Source organism: Nycticebus coucang, chromosome 6 (assembly GCF_027406575.1).
Source record: "Nycticebus coucang isolate mNycCou1 chromosome 6, mNycCou1.pri, whole genome shotgun sequence".
In the NCBI taxonomy this organism is placed as follows: domain Eukaryota; kingdom Metazoa; phylum Chordata; class Mammalia; order Primates; family Lorisidae; genus Nycticebus; species Nycticebus coucang.
Window position 1 is genome coordinate 47,793,055 of NC_069785.1, and position 14,434 is coordinate 47,807,488.

Genomic DNA, 14,434 nt, shown 5'->3' on the forward strand with positions numbered 1-14,434 from the left:
ATGCATTTGAGTTTCTACCATATCTTTTCATAGCTTGATAGCTTCTTTTTTTTTTTTTTTTGTTTTTTTGCATCTCACTAAATCCTTTTATGTTAAGTAGTACTTCAACCCAAACATACACAGTACACATACCTTGGAAAAAGGGATCTGAGGGCATCTGAAGCACGCATGGTGTGGTAGGTACAAACCTTGGCCAAAGGAGCAGTCAGGGGTCTGGAAGAAAGATGGTATATTCTTTCCCCACTCCATTTCTTTCTTTCTTACCAGGCTTAAACTAAAGTCCATGAAAGAGAAAGTTTTTAATCAGTGGAACTGATGAGGTTCCAAGGCTTTGGAGGGTAGATGTGGTTGTTCTGTATTATAAAATATGCTTAAGAAAAAAACAGCCCAGGCTTCCCAAACAGCAGCTCAAGTGTTGGCTAGTTCAATAGCCCAAACTCTGTGTGTAGACAGAGAAGGGGAGAGGGTGATTGCAAGGTGTTTGCTGCATACTGGTATAGGTTTATGATGGAGCAGCATAAGAATTTCCCTGCCCTGTGAACATGTACACAGAGATTGATAGCCCCTTCCCCTCAGTTTTGCTCTGTTGCAAGGAAGCCACTGACAGTGAGTGAAAGCTGGGCCCAAAGTGTCTGATGAGATCAGTTATGGGGTCTAATGCAGCTAAGTCATTTCATTTAGGACCTATTTTCACACATAGATGAGGAAAAATCAGAAACGTCTTCTGTCTTACCCTTTAAACTGAGACACCACATTCTATACAATTACCTGTAACAAATTACAGGCCTTAGCTTCTGCTAAGCTTTGAAGTATGAGAAGTATATAATCCAGTTCTTCTCTTTTAGTCTAAGCTCTAGATTGTCAACAAGACTGTTGAAGAAGATTTCACATTGAGAGGCAGAAACATCTGCAGTGAGGAAGGCAGGTATTGAAGGAATTCCAGGAGCATGAAACTGAATTTGCAGGGCAAAGTGTTGTCAGTTTCCTTTTCTACTGGTATCTTCTTCCTTCAGAGCAAACTTCCTCCTTAGGATCTCAGAGATAAGCACAGCAGGGTCTTCCTCCTTCATTAAACTCTGGTACAAATCTTGGCTCTGTTGCATCCAGTGAAAGTCCTTCAGGATACCCATCACGTCTGCAAAGCTGCTGGCTTTGGCTCTTTAGATGAGCTGCAGGTAGCTTTGTGTACTTGTGTGTAACATTCAGGGCTGGCAGAACAAAGCAGGGGGACTGATGGAAACTCAGGGACCTCTACCTCTGTCTCTTCAGTGATGTCACTAATGACAAAGGAAGTTGTAGAGTGGAGTGAGGATCCAAAACAAGGTAAGGGAGAAGAGACATTTGAACTTCCTTGCAGCTGCCACTATCTTGGCAATTTGGCTGTGCAGGTGGCTTAGCTCATCCTGTAGCTCAGTGGTATGGCTTAGGGCTGGCAGGGCTGGCTTCTTCAGGGTCAGAAGCCTTTCCTCTGATCCCCGCAGGTTGGGCACTGAGTCATTGTGTTGCATGACAATCAGGGGGCTGGGCTTCCAGGTATGCCTCAGAGGGCGTGTATCACTCCTGACCCGGGCATATGTCTCCTCTGCATCAGCAGCAATCCAGGCAATGTCAGCCAGGGTGGGGACTGGGGGCATATCTCTCAAACACAGGTCCAAGATGTTGGACAGGGTCTCAAAGGATGCCTGGGGACATGGCTTCGGGGTAAGTTGGTTCCAATTCTCACTACATTTGAGTAGCCCCATGTGGCTTGCTTTGCCAGATTGGGGTAGTCACATCGGCTTCCATTCCTGATATTTCAACCAGCTCCTGCACTTGAAGGACAAGGCAATTACAGCTCCAGGAGGCATGAGGCATGAGTCCTTTATATCAGACCTTCTAGAGGAACACCAGATTTTCCTTCCTCAGACTCGGGGACATCTCGGTGGCTTCTAAGGTTTGGCAATTATAAATAAAGCTTTTATAAAGAGTCATGTACAAATTTTCATGTAGCCTAAGATGAGTATTTACTCCTTTATATAAATACTAAAGAATGGAATTTTTGGATTATATGGAAAGAGTATGTTTGGTTTTGTAAGAAACTCCAAAATTGTTTTCCAAAGTAGCCATGATAGAGGAAGGAGGTGGAGTGAAATGACCAAATAGAGAGCTCCAGAAATCATATGACCCACAGGAACACCAACTTGAACAAGTATCTGTGAAAAATATTACCTTTATGAGAACCAATAAGTCAGCCCTCTCAAGAATGATAGGTACAAAAAAAAAAAAAAAGCCAGACTTCAAAGATTAAAATAAATACCTAACTCTTTAATGCTTAGACATTGACAGATGCTCATAAACACCAAGAAAGTCATAGATGAATAGATAAAATATGGTGCATATACGTAATGGAATATTATTAAACCATATAAAAGAATGAAATTTGTTATTTGCAATATTATGAATGGAACTGTAGGACCTCAAGTTGAATGAAATAAGCTAGGCACAGTAAGACAATTATTGCGTGTTCTCACTCATGTAGGAGCTGAACAATTGGATCTCATGGAGGTAGAGAGTGGAATGATAGTTACCAGAGTTTTAGAAAGGTAGCAGGGATGGGGGATATAGAAAAGAGTGTTGGTTAAGAGGTACAAAAATACAGTTAGCTAGCAGGAAGAATATCTAGTATTTGGTAGTAAAATAGAACTACTATAGTTAATAATTTATTGTTAGTAACACTACCCCTTCAAAACAATTTTAGATATCTTTTTCTGAAATGATCATCTGAAAGTGGTTTGGCCCATTTTTTAATAAGGATTTTTTTTATTGTTTTACTAGTTGTGCATTTTGTATATTAGTTCTTTATTAGTTCATTTTTTCAAATATTTTATACCAATCTGTGAGCTTTATTCTCTTGATATAGTGTCTTTTAAAGAATACAAGTTTAAAATTTAATAAAGTCAAGCTTATGAATTCTTTCTTTCATTGAACCATGTCTTTACTGTTACATCTTAAAAGCCATCACTAACTCAGGGTCATCTGGATTTTCTCTTTTTATCTTCTAAAAGTTTTATACTTTTATATTTACATTTGTGATCCAATTTGAGTTGATTTTTTGTTAAAAACGTAAGGTCTGTGTCTAAATTCATTGTTTTGCCTGTGGATATTTATTTGCTCCAGCACCATTTTCACCATTGTTCCTCTGTCAGTAATCCAACTATATTCATGTGGGTCTATTTCTATGTTCTCTATTTTGTTCCATTGATCAAGTTGTCTATTTGCTCATCAATATTGCACTATCTTGATCAGTGTAGCTTTTACAGTAACTCTTGAAGTTGGGTAGAGTCTTCCTTTCAATGTTTTTCTACTCAGTATTATTACTATTATTATTATTATTGTTATTATTGCTATTTTGTGACAGTCTCACTCTGTTGCCTAGGCTAGAGTGCTGTGGCATCAGTCTCGCTTACAGCAAGGACGCTTGGGCTGAAATGATTCTCCTACCTTGGCATTTCAGAGTGCTAGGATTACAGGCATGAGCCAGCATGCCTGTCTGATGGCCTTTTTTTTTTTTTTTATTAATGCATTTATGGGGAACAATGTGCTGATTTCATATAGAATTAGGAAGGTTTACATCACACTGGTTGATATATACCTCATCTTGTTTACTTATTGTGCTAAGACATTTATACTCGATACTTAATAGATCTGAAATGTACCCTTGCATTATGCACCATAGGTGTGATCCCACCATTCATCCTCCCTCGATCTGACCTCCTCCCTCTCCCCATGCCCCCTCCTTGCTCCTTCATCCTGGGCCATAGTTGTGATCTATTTTTCATATGAAAGTGTGAGTGATTATAAATTGGTTTCATCATAGTACTGAGTACATTGGATATTTTTGCTTTCATTCTTGAGATACTTTACTAAGTAGGATATGTTCCAGCTCCATCCATGTAAATGTAAAAGAGATAAAGTCTCCATATTTTTTAAGGCTGCATAATGCAGCCTTAAAATACCACAATTTATTAATTGTGGTATTATTAATGCAGCCTTAAAATACTACAATTTATTAATCCATTCATGGGTTGATGGGCATTTGGGCTTCTTCCAAGACTTGGCTATTATGAATTGAACTGCAATGAACAATCTGATACAAATATCTTTGTTATAAAGTGATTTTTGGTCTTTTGAATATACACCTAGGAGAGGAATTGCAAGATCAAACAGTAGGTCTACTTTTAGATCTGAGTATTCTCTATACTTCGTTCCAAAAGGGACGTATTAGCTTGCGCTCCCACCAGCAGTGCAGAAGTGTTCTCTTTTCTCCACATCCAAGCTAACATCTGTAGTTTTGGGATTTTGTTATGCGAGCCTCTCTTATTGGAGTTAGATGATATCTCAAAGTGGTTTTGATTTGCATTTCTCTGATGATTAAAGATGATGAATATTTTTTCATGTGTCTGTAGGCCATGCGCCTATCTTCTTCAGAGAAACTTCTGTTCAAGTCTCTTGCCCACAATGAAATGGGCTTACTTGTTCTTTTCTTATTAATAAGTTTGAGTTCTCTGTGGTTGTTACCAAACCTTTGTCAGAAGCATAACCTGCAAATATCCTCTCCCATTCTGAGGGCTGTCTTCTTGCTTTACTTACTGTGTTCTTGGCTGTGCAGAAGCCTTTTAGTTTGATCAGATCCCAGTAATGTATTTTTGGTGTTGCTTCAATACTTTATGGTCCTCCTCATAAAGTATTCTCCCAGGCCAATTTCTTCAAGTGTTTCCCCTGCACTCTCTCCAAGAATCTTTATCGTTTCATGTCTTAAGTTTAAATCTTTTATCCAATGAGAGTTAATTTTTGTTAATGGTGAAAGGTGTGGGTCCAGTTTCAGTCTTCTACAAGTTACCAGCCAGTTCTCCCAGCACCATTTGTTAAATAGGGACTCTTTCCCCCAATTTATATTTTTGATGGGCTTGTTAAAGATCAGATGACAATAAGTGTTTGGGTTCATCTCTTGATTCTCAATTCTGTTCCATATATCTGTCTCTCTATTTTTGTGTCAGTACCATGCTGTTTTGATCACAATAGATTTATAGTATAATTGGAAGTCTGGTAGCGTGATTCCTCCTTATTTGTTTTTATTTCTGAGCAATGTCTTGGCAATTCGAGTTTTTTTCTGGTTCTATATAAAACGAAGTACTATGTTTTCCAGATTCTTTAAAGTATGATGGTGGTGCTTTGATAGGGATTACATTACATTTGTAAATTGCTTTAGGTAATGTGGACATTTTAATAGTATTGATTCTTCCCAGCCATGAGCATGGTATGTTTTTCCATTTGTTAACATCTTCAGCTATTTATTTTCTCTGGATTTCATAATTCTCTTTATAGAGATCTTTCACGTCCTTTGTTAGGTAAATTCCCAAATATTTCATCTTCTTTGGCACAACTGTAAAGGATACAGAGTCCTTGACTGTTTTTTTTTTTTTTTTTTTGGCTTGACTATTATTGGTATATATAAAAGCTACTGATTTCTGAGTATTGATGATGGCCTTATTTTTGAATATTTGTTTTATAGTCCCTCTAAATTCTAAGTAAAATTAAAACACTAAGGGTTAGAAACATTCTAGCAAGATTTTAAAGATTCTTTCCTTTTTTTTTGCAGTTTTTGGCTGGGGCTGGGTTTGAACCTGCCACCTCTGGCATATGGGGCCGGTGCCCTACTCCTTTAAGCCACAGGCACCACCCTAAAGATTATTTCATCTATTGGAATTTCTGTTAGACATATGTTGGGGCCTCTTAAATGTTCCCGCTTCTCTTTCATGTATTTTCTACATTACTTCTGGACTGTTCTTTGGGTGAATTTATCAATATTAGTTTTTTGTCAAACTGTGGTTTTGAAATAGACACAGAGAAGACTATCAAGGTCATTTCCCAGACAAAACAAAAAATGGATTAAAATACTTCACTATCCATCACAAAATAAATCTTCAGAATTAAGTTATTCCTAGGAAGTAGATGTAAACAGTATTTATTTTTAATGATATATATATTTGTTTTACAGTTGCCTAAGGTTTTACAGTTTAAAATCTTGCTAGAATGTTTCTAACCCTTAGTGTTTTAATTTTACTTAGAATTTAGAGAACACTTTTCATGCCGTATGAAGTTTTTCATACCAGGAGAGTTTTGTCTATTTATTTTTCTATTGCTGGTATTTTTTTCAAAGTATTATAGGTGCACAAATATTTTTGGTCATGTGGATTGTTTTTATAATGCTTGATTCATGATTATAAGTGTGCCTTTTACCCAGATATTGTTCATTGTACCTGTTGGGTAGGTTTTTGCCCATCTCCTCATATCTCTCCTCCGTGTATTATTTATTCCTAAAGATCTGTAATTATAGATTCGGTAATTATAGAATCCAAAAGATGAATACTTACATTTTACCTCACCATGACATTCTCTCTGATTTGTTTCCTGCATGTAGGGAGAACTTACCAAGTATGTCTTCTATATCACTGATTCTGTTATCCGCATCATGAATGCAATTATTTTCTCCCTCTAATACAGATTCGAATTATTCTACTGAATTTTAAGCTTTCTCTCTCTCTCTTTTTTATTTTATCATTGCACCTAGTATATCTTATAACTTTTGTTCTCATTCCTTGGGGACCACATTTTCATTCATTTTGGTGAGGATAACATTTTTTTCTAAAATAATTTTCTAAGTTTTGTAGAAAGTAATTTTTAGGAAGTTGACTCCTCTCAAATTTATAATAGTATATCTTTTTTGCAGTTTGCTTTTCAATGGTTAGAGAAAACTGATATATGACCTTTCTTGACTGAAGATGCATTTAAATGTATTGTGTAAATCATACTCAGCCCCACTCAAATACCCATGTCAGTGCTATAGCTGGAAGGGAAGAAGTCTCACATAGCTCCCGGCCCAATTAGTATTTCAGGATTTGTATTTATGTCAGTTCAGTAGTGATTGAAAGGTCTTATTCTCCTTTCACTGCATGGTGGGATTTTTTTATATTCATATTCAGAGGAGTATCATTTCTGTTACAATATTATGGGCAAGACAAGTGGAAAAACCCAGTTGGAAAACACGGGGGTTACAGTTTTGTACTTGGGTTCAATACTTCCATTTTCTGTCTATTTTTTTGGATTTACAATTGTTGAGTATTTGTAGAAACATATACTAATGTGGGCCAAGTGGGATATAGTGCTCTATTTGCAGGTAATGCTTTATGAAGCAAAGTTCTGTCTGCTTTCATCTGTCCTCCAGGGGCCAACATCTACTTCCACGCTGGTGGATTTTGTCACTGAGTAGAATTTGTGCTTTTACAGATTTTTTTTTTTAAATTTGGAAATTGAGAAGAACTACCTTAGGGTCAGCCAGAAATTATCCCAAGTTCCTTATGGCTGCTGTAAACCCCCCTGCTTGTTCTTTATTTTTCTCACTCCTGTAGAACTTTTCCATCATTGTTGAAGTTCATCTCTAAAGTACAATTCCCATCACTTCTCTTTTCAAAGTCTCCACTAATTAGTTATATTTAGGCATTGCATAAACTTCTTATCCTTGTATTCAGCATCTTGTGTAAGAGTGGAAGGGTAGACTAAGGAAATGTTTTTTATAGCATTTTTATTTTGGAACTTCTGTTCTGGCCCAGTTTGCCTACACCTCATTTGAAAGTGTTAGGTGTTTCTACAGTACATCTTGATCCATCTAGAACACCTTCTACTTTCTCTACCTTATACGTTGTTGTCCATTGTTCAACACCTATTCAGATACCATCGTCAGTGTTAAAATATTATCTGAATTTCTTACAGTGGGATGTTGGAGCCACCCTGGGCATTTGCATTTCTTTTTTTCTGTTTATGCCACGAATTAACCATTAGACAGGGGCTGAATGTTGGACTTTACAGCATATATATCTAGTTAGCAATGTCCTCTATCCTCCAGGGATTCCTAAATGCTATTCAGGACATTTGCTCTTTGGCTTCAGCTATAGACCACAGTTTTGGAGTCTTCACTCAGGGTTGTAACCACGTAGCTCAAAGGTCCTATTGTGTTACTAAATGTCTTCTTTCCCCTTATATGCTTTGCCCATTCAGAAATATACTGGAATTAATTTGTTTCTCTTTTTTTTAGGTATATAAAATACATTATCTGAATTTTTTTTTCAGCAAAGTATGAAACTTCCTAATTCTGTAGACCATGAAAAGGCTCAGAAAGTGAGAAGCAGAAGTTCTGGGTCTATATGCAAATGGCCAATGCTTATCTGGATTTACAGCTAAAATATGGATAAAATTGCCTCATTTATCAACTATGACCAAAAGAAAAATTAAGTGAGCAACTTATTGAGTATAAAATTAAGGATATTTTGGTGAGAAAGAGAAAGCAAAGAACACATAGTTAACTCTCAAAATTAAACAACATTCTGTATTTGCTATCAAATATTTTAGATATAGTTCATGACTTTGGGAAAAATGAAAGGTTTGCTAGATTAGGGATGATAGCTCATCTAATTCAGTCCCACAGAATTGGCCTCCAAATAGTCCAAAGAGATAGTCATTATTTACTTGTAGCAGCAATCGAAAGTTGTTTTGCTAAGCAAGGTAAGAGTGAATCAAGTTCAAAAAGATCACCCTGGCCTCAGTGTGAAGGCTGGTCTGGAAAGGAAGGAGAGTAGATGCTAACAGACCAGTTGGCTGAAACAGATTAAATGCTTAGAGCCCAAATTAAATTAAGGACAATGAGAATGGAGGTTAACAGAATGGACTGGGAAAATAAAATGGATTAGGAAAATAAAATGTATTAAAATAATGATTTATTTCCCTGTCCCACATATTTGTCATTTTTAAGGTAATTGTCTGTAAGGTTTTTAGTTTAAGTTGACACCACTGCCTCAATTTCCTAAAGAAGAGCCACAGAAGAAGCAGGCTGCTTGCCTGGTGTGTTTTTGCAGGAGCATTATGAAATGCCCTTCTTCCTGCTCAAGAGTGTCAGAGAATCACTAAAAGAATAAGGCAAAGAGAAGGAAGGTTGGGAACCTCGTAATAGGTTTAGGCTGAGGAAGCAGTGCCATTCAGATGCTGGAGTTTAGGAATTATTTGAATCTAAATATAGTATATGCATTTTAACATTTTACTGCATTTGATAATTTATAATTATATTTACCGATGGGGTACAAAGTGATGCTATGAATACAATGAGGAAAATTAAATCAACCTAATTAACCGATTTAGCACTTTAAATATTTATTTTTGTGGTAAGAACGTTTGAAATTTAGTCTCTGAGCAATTTTGAAATATATGATACATCATTATTAACTACAGTTGCCGTTCTATGCAATAGGTCTCAAAAAATTTGTTCTTTCTCTCTAACTGAAACTTTGTACTCTTTGACCAACAAACAAACTTCTCCCCATTTCCCCTGCCCCGAGCTTCTGGTAACCACCACTTTACTGTCTACTTCTATGAGTTTGAGTGTTTTGGATTCCACATGTGAGTAAGACCATGTGGTATTTGTCCTTCTGTGCCTGGCTTCTTTCACTTAGTTTAATGTCCTCCAGCTGCATCCATGTTATGACAAATGACACAATTGCCTTCATATGTGAGGCTGAAGAGTATTCCATCATATATATATGCCACATTTTCTTTATCCATTTATGCACTGGTTGATACTTAGCCTGCCTGATTCCCTATCTTGGCCATTATGCACAAAGCTGCAGTGGACCCAATAATGCAGGTGTCTCCTCAGCATGCTGATTCTCATTACAAGTCCTTCAGATTTATACCCAGAAGTGTTTGCAGTGATCCTGATGGAAACAAACCTGAACTGAGGTTAACTTATTATTGAAGAATGAAAAATATTTTTTATAAATTTAGTGTAGCCCAAGGGTACAATGTTTATAACGTCTCCAGTTAGGGAACAGTAATGTCCTAGGCCAGGCATTCACATTCACTCACTGACTCATCCAACTTCCAGACCTGCAAGCTTTATTCAGAGTAAGTACCCTATACAAGCATGCCATTTTTAAATCTTTCATACTGTGTTTTCATTGCATAATTTCTAGGTTTAGATCTGTTTAGAGTCACAGATACTGAACACGGTTACAGCTGTGTACAGTATTCAGTAAAGTAATGTGTTGTACAGGTTTTTAGTCTAGGAGTAATGGGTTATACTTTTGAAACATAGGTATGTGGTAGGCTATGCCATCTAAGTTTGCAGAAGTATACTCTATGATGATAAAGTCACTTAATGATACATTGCTCAGAATGTATCCCTATCATTGAGCAACAAGTGACTACATTTGTTTCTTCAATTTTTTTCATCAGCTTTTGTAGTTTTTAATTATATAATTCTTTCATCTCCTTGGTTAAATTTTATTTTAATATTTTTATAGCTATTGTGAGAAGTTTTTCTTGATTTTTTTTTTTTGGATAGCTTGTTAGAAATACTACTAATAAACCAATTTTTACCTATTGGTTTTATATCCTGTGACATTATTTTATTTACTTATGACTTCCAGTGTTTTCTTTTTTTGGTGATGGTTTTTAGGGTTTTCTCTATATAAGAACATATCATCAGCAAACAGAGACAATTTCACTTCTTTTTTTTGTTCTGATTTGGGTGCCTTTTACCTTTCCTCTAGTCTAATCTCTCCAGCAAGGATTTTCATTACTACATTGGATAGGAGTAGTGGAAGTGGGTATCCTTGTCTCATTTCTGACCTTAAAGGCAAGGCTTTCAACTTTACACTATTAAGTATAATGTTATCAGTGGTCACTACGGTCTATATCTTGTTTATAAGAAAATTTCTACTTCTAGATTTAGAACAAATCAACTTTGGGACTAAGGACTGTCCAAGGAATTTCTCCAAGTGAAGAAAACTTTAGTGCAGACTTGTTAGTAATTTCAGAGGAAACTAATTATTCTGCAAATCTAGAATTAATTTAGGCAAGTGTGGCAATCTGGAAAGTGATCTCTAAGTTCATTTTTTCGTCACAAATTTTGCTTTTAAGATAAATGAGCAGTATGAAATACAGCTAGTCTATCTCAGGAAGAGGATCTCAAGACTTGACTATGAAAGAATCTTTATAATATCTTAGAGACATGGGTTCAAATATTGTTCCAACCAGCAGGGGGAAGGCTGTTTTATGTTGGAAAAATTGTGTGTTATCTCCAAAGCAGACTATTCTCGGAGTTTTATTAAGCCTAAGGGCATGATCCTTTAAATACAGAATATTTAAGGGCCATGATTATCAATTTCTACTTTACCCCATCAATTTATGAGATCTTATTCAACCTGTCAGTGTCAGCAAATAGAAGAACATTTGAGACTTGGCTTTATTAATTGTAAGCATTTAATTACTATTAAAAACATTTGAAAATATTCATATGAAGTCCTGATGTTTTCAACTATATATGAGAGGACTGAACAAAATCTCATTTTATGAAGTAACCTCTGACATAAATAAGGAGAGATATAAAAAAAATAAGGAGAGATATAAATTGATCCACTTTAAACAATAGATGGTGCTACATATAATAAGGTTTTAGCTGAAGCTCCTATTACCAAGTTAAGGAGAGATCCTACAGATTGCCTCATTAACCAAACCAAAACAAGAAAGTAGGATTCTGTTGCTTAGGGCGAGGTAATGAGAATATGACTGAGAAAACTATAATTTCCAAGATACTCACTAGTGTTCTGATGACCAGAGAGATTAAAACTTGACTCAAAACCACATAAGCTCTAGAAATATGCAGAGGAAGTCAAGAGGGGTAGCAGAAAACCGTAAGTGCAGGAGTCTGGGAAAAAAAAATATTGTTGGGAAGGAGGCAAAGCAGGCCTTCCACTGTGAATTGTTGGGGAAAAATAAAACAGTGTAAAATCTGTAGTAATGGAAAAACTCCAGTACTCAAAGAACTAAAAGATACTTGGTGTAAGTTAGGATACAAGAGCCTAGGGAGATCAGCTGTTCCTGGCTTGTTCAAGGGCACATTCAGATCTGGTGGCCCCAGAGTTACTTTGGTGAAGATAGGTGGGCCCTGAATAAGCGACCAAGGATAGAAGTGACTGGGTTATCAATGGAACTAGATGATGAATCAGTATTATCTGTAAGTTAAGCCACTTTACAAATGTGTTAGATTCTTTGGATAGCTGAAGCAGAGAAGAAATTAGGAGGAAAAAGAGGTATTGGGTAATACCCATAAAAGGAAAATGGGGGAAATGAGATTGGGGAAAGGGAAGTGCTGAAATGGCTGTAGTGTCCTAAGGCTTATGTCACAACACTCAATCCCCTTTGAATTCATGGAAAGTCCTCTCAACGAGGATGGGTGCAAAGAAGCCCAAACTGTGGAGATTTTGAATAAATTATTCCTAAATTTCTAGACATCAATGAACACCCACAAGCCCAAGGACATACAGGAAGACTTCATCTCATGAAACAAACTAAATAGGACCATAGTGACAGATCCTGGAGTGACAGAGATTTGTGAGCTTTCAGACTGGGAATTCAAAATAGTTGTCTTGAGGAAACTCAATGAACTTCAATGAAGGAACACAGAGAAGGAATTCAGAATTATGCCAGAGAAATTTAACAAAGAGATTGAAATAATAAAAAGAAAAAAGCAGGAGTTCTGGAGTTGGCAAGTTATACTGACAAACTGAAAAATGTGTCGAAGTCTCTGAACAGCAGAATCGACCAAGCACAAGAATTTATGAGCTCAAGGACAGGCTATATGAAAATACACAGGCAAAGGGGGAAAAAAGCTTGGGTAGAGAGAGCCATTGAACAATGATAGATCTTTGTTAGACTCTGCCAGCCCAATGCTAAGCTCCTGAGCAAAGGTTTCCTGGAAAGTTGGAAAGGCTATTTTACCACAATCTTGCCTAGTCATTGGTCTGGGACCACCCCCAGGAAGAGAATGATCTCCGCTCAGAATTGAGGCAGATGCAAAGGAGGCTTTTAGCCATGCTTGTCACACCAAGGCAGAGTCATTTCCTAAATGGCAAGATAAGCAGCACAGTCACAGTTCATACCCATACTATAGACTGCTCCTGTCTACCTGCATGGAAGGCACTTCTCTAGGGTTCCAGTGAACCACTCACGTGGAGAGATGGTAGGTCATAGCATAGCTTCTGTTACTGCAGTTGGTCTTAGGACTGCAAGTATTTCCCTCCTGCCACAACCACTTTAAATTCTCTTCACATTTAGGTATCATCTCTGCTGAGATGTGTGGCTGCTCTGGTTTAGATATGGTTTGTCCCCCCCAAAATTTCATGTTGAAATTTAATCCCCAATATGGTGACATTGGGAGATGGGGTCTACTGGGAGGTATTTGACTCACAAAGGCAGATCCCACAAGAGTTCTTCTTCTGGTAAGATGAGATTAATTTTCTCTGGGATGATTAGTTCTTGCAAGAGTGGGTTGTTGTAAAGCCAGTTCCTCATACTTAAATTCAGTCCCTCTTCACACAGTGAACTTCCCCCTTGACTTACTTTACCATGTTTTGATGCAGCACAAAAGCCCTTACCATAAGCATATGTTGGCATCATGCTTCTTATACAGTCTGTAAAACTGGTGCATTAAATAAACCTTTTTTAAAAGAATAAATTATCTAGTCTCGGATGTTCTTCATAGCAACACAAAATAGAAGAAGATGGGGTTTATCTGATGTTGTGACCAAATTTTCATTGCTAAGGGCACATGCCTGTGGTAAAGCTATTCTCAAGCTAGGGTTGGCTTGCTGCGTATCTATTCACTGTCATAGTTAGGTAGTCATAAAGTTATAGACAGAAAGTCTGTGTCCTTCCTCCCTCTCCCCAATTCATATGTTGAAGCCTTAATGCCTTAACCCCCGATGTGATGGTATTTGAAGGTAAGGGTTTAGAGGTAATTAGGATTAGTGCACTTATAACAAGAAAAACCAGAATATTTAATTCCTCTCTGTTTCTGCTGCATTAGGAGCCAGCAAGAAGGTGGCTGTTTGCAAGCCAGGAAGAGGGCCAGGTAACTAATAATCTTCTGGCTCCTTGACCTTGGACTTTCCAGACTGAAGAACTATGAGTAACAAATGTCTGTTGTTTAAGCCACCAGTGTATGCTGTTTCGTTACAGCAGCTCAAGGTAAGAAAGCAAGGGAATACTAAGAGGTGCCCAAGTGGATCACTTGAGTTCTATACCTAGTTCTCACTAATTTTTATTCTCCCCATATTGCTTTTATTGAGTAAAAGTAGCTATACCTCATTCTTCTGATCAGAATCAATAGCTACCAACATGATGACGACTCTTTTTATATGTTTATCCATGGACATAAAAACCCCAAAGTGCTTATGTGTTTATCTATGGACATAAGCCCAAAGATGTAGTGCCAGCTATATCTTATAGTATAATAGGATCTTGTTGTGTTTCCCAGGAAGAATGTACCATTTCTGGTGAACAGAAA

General features: G+C 37.0%; 1 pseudogene; it reads right to left on the bottom strand.

Moving 5' to 3' along the window:
• Positions 1-977: 977 nt before the first annotated feature.
• Positions 978-1,820, bottom strand: LOC128588894 (mitochondrial fission regulator 1-like; annotated as a pseudogene).
• Positions 1,821-14,434: the final 12,614 nt, after the last annotated feature.